At 40.9% G+C, this 12278-nt stretch overlaps 2 protein-coding genes across 8 annotated transcripts in view; one reads left to right on the top strand and one right to left on the bottom strand.

Moving 5' to 3' along the window:
* The window catches only part of GPSM2 (G protein signaling modulator 2), a 58524-nt gene extending 49701 nt beyond the window's left edge, over positions 1-8823 (bottom strand). For 4 of the 7 annotated variants that reach the window (XM_077824886.1, XM_077824887.1, XM_077824888.1 and 1 more), the window contains exons 1-3: positions 8758-8823; positions 1846-1890; positions 928-1073 (exon numbers count right to left, since the gene is read on the bottom strand). The gene's annotated coding sequence lies outside the window, so the exon portion shown is untranslated. Of the gene's footprint in view, positions 1-927; positions 1074-1845; positions 1891-2040; positions 2139-8703 lie in introns of all 7 variants that reach the window. The other 3 variants (XM_077824883.1, XM_077824884.1, XM_077824885.1) reach the window with 3 other exon arrangements.
* Positions 8824-10873: 2050 nt separating this feature from the next.
* The window catches only part of AKNAD1 (AKNA domain containing 1), a 31464-nt gene continuing 30059 nt past the window's right edge, over positions 10874-12278 (top strand). The window contains exon 1 of the mRNA XM_077824528.1: positions 10874-11006. The gene's annotated coding sequence lies outside the window, so the exon portion shown is untranslated. The remainder of the gene's footprint in view (positions 11007-12278) is intronic.

Here is a 12278-nt window from a genome sequence, read left to right on the forward strand (position 1 = left end):
GGGTTGGACTAGATGACCTGCCGAGGTCCCTTCCAACCCTGATATTTTATGATTCTATGAAATGTCTCCAGGGTGAAAGATATCTTGAGAAAAAACAGGCTAACTGTGAAGAAACTCATTTTGTGATAACTATTCTTCCAGCAAACAGGTAGGAAGCAGATCTCTCCAGAGTCTAATAAATTATTTTCAGATTTGCTTGAAGGAAAGGGCAGGGGACAGAGGTTTACTAGACAACTACACAAGGCACTCCCCCTTCACAAGATGTGAGAAAGCAGGTTGCACAAATCTTCTAGCCACTGTGAACATGGAAGAGAAGCCCCAGCCCAATGGTGCACTTTGCTATCACTGGACCATCAGCCCGACCTACATGTAGACTATTGCTAGTGTAAATGTTTTGTACACTGATCTTAACTTGCATGCTTTTTCCCCCAGCATTTTTTTTTTTTTAAACACAATCACCCACAGCTTTAGATGGACACATTTTTAAAGTAAGTAATGTGTACTTTATGGAACACTGCAGACAATCAAAAAAAGAAAGAAAAGACCTACATCTCAGCTAAGACTGACACACTAAGATTCTCAAACACTCTGAATATGTCAACTTTGACTACCTATTCCTTGAACAAAACAGGGGTTTCCATCAACCAGCCACTTTACAAGGATAGAATTTCCATCAGTGTATGATTATAGGTCTGAAAAAATTTTTTGGAAAGGACCACTGATGTGTAAGAATCCCTGAACAACTTTTCCTTCTGGGAATAGAAACAAAGCATCTTGACAGAATAAGGCTAGGCAAGCACATTGTTATTAGCTATTTCTACACCTCATCCTGGTTAGTTTTTTCTGAACCTGCAGACACCAAAATTAATAGCCAAAACCAGTTTGCAAAGGTCACTATAAAGATGCATTACAGTTCTGAGTTCTTACCTCCTCACAGCCTATCAGCATCCAGGACTCTTCAGACCTTTGAAGTGCTTTTATTTAGTTAGTAGTGTCTTCTCTGACAGCCCACAGAACAGTGGAGATTCCCAACAGAAGGGAAAAGGTAGTAGCTGCACCACAGATAAGCTCCCCTTTAAAAGAATATATTTTAAAATATCATTTTTGACAGAAAAATAATGAATACATAAACAATTTTTAATAATACATTAATTTGAGTCTCAATCAACTCACTCCCATAGCTGCCTTCCCTTTTCCTCTTACATTTACAAGATCTCTTGCACCATCCCCAATGGCTGAGCAGTGGGGAGCTGAAGGAAGTCGGCTCCTTCCACTAATTAGTGGATTGTCATAATTCATGGATATGACATCACACCCCATTAAGAAAGATTTTATTCTTGAATAGGTATTCAAAGGCTATTACAAATAGCTTAAAACACACCATCAAAGATACAGAGTGTCCCTCTGATGCTGCAGTATAGGTTCCATTTCATTCAAGATATGGGAGCCAAAACCATTCCTTTTATAGCTTCCCCTATCCCACAAGAGGAAAAGTGGTCTAGAAGACTGAGGACAAGCACTGGAAACCAAGAACTACCAAACTGTAATCCTGGCTGTACACCAAATCATTTAACCTCTGTATACCCATTTTACCAAATTTGGATAATGCTTCCTTTTCTCCCTCCCTCACCTGTTAAGGATTCATGTTTGTACAGCACTTTGATGACAGAGAATGCTAATGCAAGTGCCAAGTATTATTCTTAGTATTAGTCATACATGACCTACCCTCAACATTAATTAATATACTGATTCACTCCTATCTACACAACGAGATCAAGTTATTTTATCCACCTCACAAACAAGCAATTCCCGACTCAGAAACCACCTTGTCAGAAAGAAACTCACCAGTGCTCTTAAAAGGACTGCTTCCTTTTCACTTCTGTAAGATGTCTAAAACAAACAAGTAGGAAAAATAAAGTATGCATATATACCAAAATTGTGGAGACAGTTAGTGTCACGGTGGGGAACTGAGAGGACGGGGGGGGACCTTTCAGTTCATTTAATACTCCAAATTTAGAGCCAGAATCTGACTTTACTCACATTGAGTAATACCCTATTTCACAAGGTAGTTCCATTGCAATGTGAAAAGATTATGAACAATGGGATCGCTTCTGGAGTAAAGTAGTATTCAGCTGGTACTGCAAAACAAGGTTGGGGACAGGAAGAGTTCAGGGACCTTGAAGAGAATGGTGCAATACAAGTGTCATTTAACATACATTTGGAATGGAACTTTAGATTTTGCCAAGTTTACATATGAGGTTACCATACTTAATATCATTATAACCTTGATTCAACTCCCATTGACATTTACTGCAATGAGATGGATTGGATCTTAGCTGCAGTATTCTCTAATGTTAGATATTTAACTAAAAATGCTTAGTTAAGGCATGTGGCAAGATTTACAGGCCACACAGTGACTTGAAAACTTAGAACTACACTCACTGAAGACACAATTTAGCCTGTATAACCTTTATTAACAACAATAATCCACATGGAAGGAACCCAATCAAACTCTCAGATCCAAGGCTGAATATACACAACTGGTAGTTCTAAGAGCCATCTTATTACTTCTTATTACATATTACATATTATATACATCTGATGAAGTGAGCTGTAGCTCACGAAAGCTCATGCTCAAATAAATTGGTTAGTCTCTAAGGTGCCACAAGTACTCCTTTTCTTTTTGCGAATACAGACTAACACGGCTGTTACTCTGAAACACATCTTATTACTTGTTAATTAAGCATATTTAATATAGAAGTCATTGTGAGGATCAACGCTAAACCTCACAATGCCTTTATTACAGAGTAACTTTTCAGAGCAGAACTGCTCTTTACATACAGTATTACAGCAGAATCAATGTTTAGCTCAGAGACAGCTAACTACTTTTATAGCTCTTTATCATCCTGTGATCAAGTTAGTGCAGAGAACTGGGCGTAGCCAAGAGGACAAGTAGTAACCACAAATACATTGATAAATGCAAACTAATGCACATGGGAAAACATAATCCCAACTATACATATAAAATTATGGGGTCCAAATTAGCTGTTACAACTCAAGAAAGATCTTGGAATCATTGTGGATAGTTCTCTGAAAACATCCACTCAATGTGCTGCGGCAGTCAAAAAAGCTAATAGAATGTTGGGAATCATTAAGAAAGGGAGAGATAATAAGACAGAAAATGTATTGCCTCTGTAAAAATCCATGGTATGACCACATCTTGAATACTGCGTGCAGATGTGCTTGCCCCATTTCAAAAACATATACTGGAATTGGAAAAGGTTCAGAAAAGGGCAACAAAAATGATTAGAGGTATGGAACAGCTTTCATACGAGAAGAGATTAATAAGACTGGGACTTTTCAGCTTGGAAAAGAGATGACTAAGGGGGCTATGATAGAGGTCTATAAAATCATGACAGGTGTGGAGAAAGTAAATAAAGAAATTATTTACTCCTTCTCATAACACAAGTACTAGGGGTCGCCAAATGAAATTAATAGGCAGCAGGTTTAAAACAAACAAAAGGAAGTATTTCTTCACACAACACACAGTCAACCTGTGGAACTCCTTGCCAGAGGCGTTGTGAAATCAAGACTGTAACAGGGTTCAAAAAAGAACTACACAAGTTCATGGATGATAGATCCATCAATGAGACGGTCAGTTGAACAGGGTGAACTAGCAAGGACAGGATGAACATGTACTGAAGTAAGTGAAAACATTCGGGAATTGTTTGCTTTCCACAAGAATAGTTTGTGCTAATTTACTTAAAGGGAAAAAACATTTATTTAAACTGCCTTGCCACATAGAGTGTGCGGGGAAAAGTCTGACTGTTTCCTTGTGTACTCCCTCCTCAGCCTGTCGGTATCCATCTGTTGTTTCTTTTCTTATACTTAGATTCTAAGCTCTTTTGGGCAGGGATTGTCTTTTTGTTCTGCGTTTGTACAGCACATAATAATACAACAGGGTCTTGGTCCATGACTGGGGCTCCTAGCCACTATGATTATGCAAATAATAAATATTTGAGATATGTATGAAACAGTTTATTATACAGTTGAATTATACTTTGTTTTCAATAACTGTGTACTCCAATGATGTTGGGGAAGCAGATGCACATCTGTCCACAGAGTACCTAATTACTTTCCCTCATGGCCTCCTTGTAAAGCAAAGTGATAGTATGGCCTGCATTCTGCCTCCATTCCCCCTTCCATCTGATATATCAGATTCATTCTAGTATTTATTACTGTACAAACACTGCTTGGTCACAATAGGATCATCTGTCCTCTCCTACAATAAACCCTTGCTTGCAAGGTAAGATGGAGAAACTCTGGAGCATTAGAACAAAACAAAAAAGCAGCATAACACACTGTAGGTACTGAGGAGTGGAATGCAATAAATAGGAGACAGCCAAAAAGGATTTTGAGAAACTTTTTGAAAATGTACATGGCTATAAGTAGGTTCTTTTTAAAGAACATAATACCGGATGAAGGTTCATAGGCCATGCACATAAACTTCATTGTACGTCTACATCTACTTTTAAGGGTACCACCCAACCTGTGAGAAAGAACCATAATCTCCAAACATGATCAGAGTTAAGTGTTAGGACACAATCACAAAGTGTTGTTAACAATAGCCTAGGCTGAGCTGCTAGAAGTGTTAAACAGCTTCCTATCAAAAATCATAAACCAATAGTTAAGGTAATATGCCATTGCTCATGCAGCTATAACACAAAGGTGATAGAGGAACGTTTTTGCAGCTGTATGAAGAGAAATGTAGATAAGTGTTGTAGGAGATCAAGTTGGGAGACCAAGTTTGTCTCAATCTTTCCAAGGTGGTAGAGGGACAGATCCATTAGTTCCAATTCACACACACACACACCAAGTCACTTGATAGGCTACCAAACTCCTCAGAAGTACTCCAAAGTTGTTCTGAGAACATCATTAGAGCTGAAGGTGATCAAGTGAAGTATATCTCAGGAACCTTCACATCATACGGAATAGCTGTAAAATGTTACTTAATAAGTAGGCACTGGTATTTTCTTCCCCCGGCACTAGTGATAAAGCAAGACTAGATTTTGGCCCAAACAGAAGCAACAGAAGGGGAATTTTAGCCAGTTCTCACCCAGATATGCCAAAATAAGTTTTCGAAGCTTGATCAGCTTAAGCAAGAGTAGGATACTTCAGCTGAGCAGAAACACAGCCTTTATTAAGCAAAATATTGTCAGTATTCAGATTTTATATGCTGGAAATCTGGACCCTTAGAACCCAGAAACTTAAAGGGTACTAATTTAGAACAAAAACAAGGAAATAAAACTATATTCTGCCACTACTATTACTTACAAGTTTATCAACTAAAAGGAAAAATTGGGGAAAAAAATAGAAAGAAAATAAAAAAGAACACACTAGTTTGTAAGGGAAGGACACCATCAAGCTAATCCGTTAAAAAATTTTTTTTCAGATATTATGCCTGTTCCCAAGTTTTTGTGGGACTTTGTTTATCTTTTTAAAATATTTTCTTCCTGTTTATATACGTCTTTCATAAATAGAATGACTATACAGAGAAAACAGTACACACAAATATAGAAGTAGTGTCAAATGCACAGACAAAAACAGGAAAAAACACCTCAGAAATACTGTCTCTAATCTTTCATTTATAGGAATCCTGTGTGTTACTCATAAGAATAATAGGTAAATGTCAATTTAAAAATCATATTTCTTTCTGAAAGATAGTGTCCCTTAGCAGTGACACTGAACTTGAACTTTTAAAAATATATCTTGAATTTTATTTTTCTTTAGAAGTTTTGTCAGGAATTTTTATGTTTACAATCATCTTTCTAGCAAAGAAAAAAAAATGACAAAGGTACCAGTCTTGCAAATATTTACACATACTTAACTTTAAGAATACAAGTAGTCCAATTAAACACACTGATGCTATTCAGGTACTTAAAGATAAATACGTGTGAGATTTTAGGATCAGGGCCTACAAAATTATATAGAGGAAAGAGTGAAACTGACTGAACCACAACTGCTGTCAAGTGCACAAAGTAAAATTGACTAAAAGGGAAAAATATTGTGATAGAGGGCCTAGAGTCTGTCCATAATTTATATTTCATGGCAAAGGAAAATTGAAACAAAATGTTTAAGAAACAAAGAACTGGATAAACTGGATGCAGCCAGACACAAGGATCTGTGGAAAGCTGTACTAGAGTTCAGTAGTGAAGCATTTTAAAGGCAAGTAGTAATCATCTGAAGAGGCTCTCTTCTCCCCAGTAGGCCATTTCCTGAAGGGTTGGGAATGCAGCTGCTCTCCAACTTCTACGGTGTGTATACATATCTGGAAAAAAACTAGTTAAGAAAATGGGGTTTGCTGTACTGGATCAACAGGAAATAATAAGTGGGTTCAAGACTGACACTAGAGATCATTCTGGACACAGCAGCAAGAAGCTGTCACTGACTGGAGTGGGGAGGAGTGCATGAGATGAGACCTGCTTTTTAGGAATGTAGAGTCTTTTCTTCTCTGTAACAAAGAAAAGAGAAGCCTGTTTGGGCATTTGCAAAAAGTTTTTACCTAACATATTTCATTCTTCTTCACCACTGTTATTGTTCTTCTTAACCTCTGAGGATAGGACAAGAAGCAATGGGCTTAAATTGCAGCAAGGGCGGTTTAGGTCAGACATTAGGAAAAACTTCCTAACTGTCAGAGTGGTTAAGCACTGGAATAAGTTGCCTAGGGAGGTTGTGGAATCTCCATCATTGGGGATTTTTAAGAGCAGGTTGGCCAAACACCTGTCAGGGATGGTCTAGATAATACTTAGTCCTGCCTTGAGTGCAGGGGACTGGACTAAATGACCTCTCGAGGTCCCATCCAGTTCTATGATTTTATGAACTGTTTATTTGTATCTGATTCTCTATATTTAATAGATCTTGTTTTTAAGAATACAGTTGTGTGGGTGTATCATGCAACACCTCTGGAGAGAGCGAAAGCCTTCTCTTTAAGAAGAAATACAAAAGGTGTTTCTGGAGCCTATAGGTAGTGGTGTCCTCTCCCAGTGAGGTGTTCAGGAAAGGACTACCATGGAGACACATAAGGGGAAAAGCCTAAGGATCCATGGAGACATGAGAAGGCCAGAGCATGCGCAACATGTTTCCTTACCAACTTTTTAAATTAGGGTAATCTTATAGTGTCCCTTTAAAAGTCTTTTTGTGATGTAAGAGTTGGCAGGTCCATCAGAACTCTGAAATGGTTGCCTGGCTCTCCATGGCAACCCCAAGATACCTGATCTATGCATCTTTGAGAGCTAAAAGCTAACAAACAGTCAGGAGCCGGAAACTTCTAGGAGTAGGAGGACTGCAACTTGAAGGTGGGAGTCTAAGTTTGGCTCTATATTGCCAAAGAGGTAAAGAAGAGTAAACAAAAAGCAAGGATACCAAAGTACCTGTATCTCCTTTTTAAGGGGTGAGGGACTAGGTCAGAGACATTTGCTGCAACCTGAACTAGCATAAGTTTCCATTTCTATTTATTAAAATGTATTTATGAAACAAATTTAAAAACTACATAAGGAGCAAAGTCCATATAGTTCACTTCTCTTTAGTTTTAGGATATATTTAACAACAATCTTGGTTGTTTCATTTCTCCCTTGACCTAATGTCTATTTGTCATTCAAACAACCAGTAAGAGTAAGGACTCAAGATACCTAATGTGATGTCATCGTGTTATTGTCTCATAATGGAGAAATCAAGAAGTTAATCCCTCAACGATTTTTTTTTTAAAAGGGCTGGTTTGGTGACAGCAAATGACTATTTTCCCTCCCAAGCAATGAAACTACCATAATCCCTTGCTGCGTTTGTTTTGCGGTCTAGACATTAAGAAATTGATTGCAGCTATAGTTCTGTAAGGCAGAATATAATATTAAACAACTGCACAAAACACTGAAAGCACTTTAAAACAACTGCACTATCCTTTGGATTTGGGAATTAAACACTATCATTTTTTCACATTAATTGTAAACCAGACACAGTCAACAAACAAGACATTTCATGGGTTAAATTATTCAAACAAATAACACTGCAGTGCTAGTAAGCACAATCATCATTTTAAAGCACCAAACAAATTGCTTTGCCTTGACATTTTATCTCTTTGCACTGCAGAGGACTCTTCATCAACCACTAGAGCAGGGTTTGATTTCACGTTGCGATTGGGAAAGGACTGATGCAAAACAGTAAGGTTGGTGCAGCGAAGTTAACTGCAGTTATTATTTCTTTGGGAGCAAGAGCCCAGCACGCTTCTCTCAGCGAGGCATGGACCATCTTCGGGTCGCTGGGCTTAGAGAAAACCCACAGGGGAACAGCAGCCGCCATGCGCGCAACCCCCGGTACGAACGTCAGAATACTGGGGGGCATCCTGCCCCAAGAGCATCACATGCATGTCTTTGCATACATCACCCTCAAGAAACAACTCATCACCTTCCCCTGATCGACCTCCTCGGGTCAGCATCTCCCTCCACCCTCAGTAATTCATCCCCCCACACGGGTCATCGCCCCCCTCCAGCCAACCCCACAGCTGCCCTCGCCTTCAGCGAGTTCCCCTCAGTCACCCACCGCGCCTCTGGCGCCCCCAATATTGCTGCCTCCTCAGTCGATATACTCCTACCCTCTACGCGAGACCACCGCCTTGCCCCAGCAACGCTCCCGGCCTGCCCCCTCCCTCACCCATACGGCCGCTCTACCGAGGGCGGCCCCACTCTCCCGTCTGCCGGACTTCACCTCAGCACCGGGGCCGCCTGCAGCCGCCGGCCTCCTTCTGGTCCGGTCGCTGGCCTCGCTCCTCCACAGCACCTCCCTCCCGCCTCACCCCCCGCCCCCCTCGCTGATGGACCAGCCCTAGAGCGACCGCCGCAACGCGAGAAGGGAGGGGAAAGCCCGACGCTGCCAACAAACGCTGCCCCGCCCCCCGCGTACTCCACACTTCGAACCCGCCAATAGCCGGTGCCCTGCTGCCGCAGCTCTTACACAAATATCGTCTCCCTCCCCCTGTGGCTGAGAAATCCAACGGCTCTCCCCACCTCCGCCACGAGCACATTCTGCGCGTGCGCTGAAGGTTCCTTCACAGTTCTTATTCTTACGCCCCGCGGAGCCTTGCGTCATTCACGCTGACCAATGGGAGCCCGGGGTTTGAGTGGGGCGGTGTGATCCTGTTCTAGGATGGGAGGTCACGTGGGGATTAGGGTCAGTGTGCGGTGGGGAGGGGAAGATGTCTCGTGTGGGGCCGCCAGGGATGGGTGTGGGAGCTAGGAGGCCAGTGGGAGGGGTTGGAGTGGGGAGCCTCCCTCCGTGGGGGAGGAAGGGTTGAGGGGAAGAGCCCGTTCCTGAGTGGATTTGGGGGGAAGTCCTGCTCCACGCTCTAGCCATGGGTGAGGTGAGGAGCTTGCTGGGGGTGGGATCGTTTAGGCCCCATGTCTCTCCCTCTAGGGAGGGAGGTTTGCTGCACTGCTGTAGCCTTCAGTGTAGCTGCCAACTAGGCCAATAGGAGGGGTTCTGTTGCTGCAGTTACTCCACCTCTCTGACAGGTTTCAGAGTAGCAGCCCTGTTAGTCTGTATTCGCAAAAAGAAAAGGAGTACTTGTGGCACCTTAGAGACTAACAAATTTATTTGAGCATAAGCTTTCGTGAGAGTTGTCTACCGCAGTGGCACAGCTGCATCATTGAAGATGCTCATGCTACCTATGCAGATGGGGAGAGCTACTCCTGTTGGCAAAGGTACTCCACCACCCTGAGACACGGTAGCTATGTCAAAGAGAGAAGCCCTCCTGTTGACATAGCACTGTATACACCAGGAGTTAGGTTGGTATAATTGTGTCTCTCAAGGGTGTGGATTTGTCACACTCCTGAGTGATGTTTATACCGACATAAATTTGTAGTATAGACCAGGGCTGAGAGCAGGTGGGTAGGTCGAAGGAAGAATTTGTATATCAACCTAGGGTCTTCTACACCAGGGGGGTAGATTGGCATAGCTACATCTCATAGGTGTAGATTTTTCACACCCCTGAGAGACTAGCTATGCTGATGTAAATTCCCTGTGTAGACTAGCCCTATGACATTTATAATCTTTCCTTTTTCTGCTGACTCCACAGGCTCAGAACCAAACCTCCATAGACCTGCCTGGGCTAGAGTTTTGGTCCTGCTGTTATCCAAATTATTTTTTTCTCTTAATTAAAATTATTATAAATGCTAATCTAGGCACCCCCACAAGCATTTGTTTCTGGTCTTGGGTCACCATAGGCTGGGGCCTAAGAATGAGATAATATAAATTAAAAACACTTTATATATTTTAATATATAAAATAAAGTAAATAACATCTACAAAACAAATAGAAATAATATATCTAAATTGCTGTCCCCACCAAGAACTGGAAAATGTTTGTTTGCTGTGTTGCAGGGCCTTTTTGAAACCACTGAACCATAACTGAATGGAACAGTAATATTAAATAGCAAGGTATATGGTTACACTTATTGAGAAACTGCACTTGTACTCACCTGGCTGCCTTAGAGATAGGGTTACAACCGATGTAACCAAATGCACCCACTGTGAAACAGAGAGCTATGTCACATGTGTAGACTAAAGCATTTAGAACTGGAAAATTTAATACCTACCTTAGGTATAAATTTCCAGAGCATCTACTATAACTCTAGCAGTGGTCTAGGAAATGTAACCATTCATCTACAATTGGTATTAGGGAGTATTTATACTGTAGCTTTTTCAGATTTTGTCCACTTATTGCAGCAATTCTGTTCAAGTCAACATTTTTAATGACTGAAGTAAGTTTGCTTCTGTTTCTGCTGAAGTTTATGTTGCTTTCAAATAAGGTGTGAGAATTAGTTATACAATATCGTTCCTCACTTTGTGAGGCTAAGAAGATTGCTGGGTAGTGTACTGAAAGAATCTACAGTACTTTATGAGGCAAAGTACAAGAGAACAGGAATGGATAAAAAGAAAGAGGCTTTGTTGGAATCATCCGTGAGTACAGATGTGTGAGAAGCGCGTTATGCTCTGTGAGGTGAAGGATGAGAAATGAAATTGTATTGCACAGTAAATTTCATTTTGTCTAAAGAAAAGTTATCTGTTTAAATCCCCATGTTTGTCTTGTTTCTAGCAGATAGATGATATATGTGCCCCCAAAGGTTCAAAATATCTTTGGAAACCTTCCATAAAGCAGCAGTAACAGTTCTTGGTGTGAAGGGAGCCGAAGACACATATGTTTTGCATTGTATTATTCTGGTGTATACATTATTCTGCTATTTATAGAGGCATGTGGAAGAGTGCTTTCCTAGTAAAGTATCATGATAGCAGTAATGGCTAGGGGCTCTTATTAAGATTAGGTCCCCATTGTGCTGGGCTCCATACGCACATATAATGAAAAGATGGTCCTTGGCCCAAAGAGTTTATAGTCCAAGGTCTTGGAAATTTTACCTTTGGAGTAAAAGTATGCCAACACTGAGTACCTTTAAAGTTCCACCCATAGTCAGGCTTGGCCTTAGAATTGGAGGGGCCAAGCTGCTAGAGGAAGAGGGGAGGATTACTTGATGAGTTACCTCCTCCTGTGCCAGTCCCACTGAGACAGGGAAGAGAGAGTCATTTTATGATTTGAGAAGTCAATAGAGGAGTCAGCATGTGCCCAGAATCCTTTCAGAATAAGTGATTGAGAATTATAAGCCTCACACATTTAGAACACTTATGTGAGGCTGTAAAGGTGGGGGATGGCTCCTGACTTCCTCTCTTCCTTTCCAGCACCTGAAGTTTTTATTACTCAATATCTCTGTACCTGTTTGTACAACACACTATCAGCACTGAAATACCTATAAAATAATACCTGTAAAAGTGAAAGCAACCACATAAATTCTCATATGAAGTGTTCGGCGTGCAATTAAAGGAATTTTTGAATTCCAGCTCATTAGGAAAGCTATGTTTCTTAAGGTAACCAATAGCAAACCGCATTGCACTTAAACTGCTCTGAGTTGTGCTGTCTACAATGGCCAGCAAGATGCAATTTCAGCATGTGAAGATTGCTGTTTCTTCTCCCAATGCTGCTATATGGGTAGTTGGCTGGGTAAGATGCCTTTACTGCTTTAGTGGGGACAGACTCTAACCATGTGTGTAGAAAAATCCAGCTTCATGTTATGCTGATCTTGGCCCTTGTTGTGCATAAAATATAGATGCTTTTACTGTTCTTGGCTCCATTACTAACTTCATTCATTTTTATTTAGTTTGTAAACACTGCAGTTTACAAAC

The sequence above is a fragment of the Eretmochelys imbricata genome, chromosome 8 (assembly GCF_965152235.1).
Source record: "Eretmochelys imbricata isolate rEreImb1 chromosome 8, rEreImb1.hap1, whole genome shotgun sequence".
Taxonomy (NCBI): domain Eukaryota; kingdom Metazoa; phylum Chordata; order Testudines; family Cheloniidae; genus Eretmochelys; species Eretmochelys imbricata.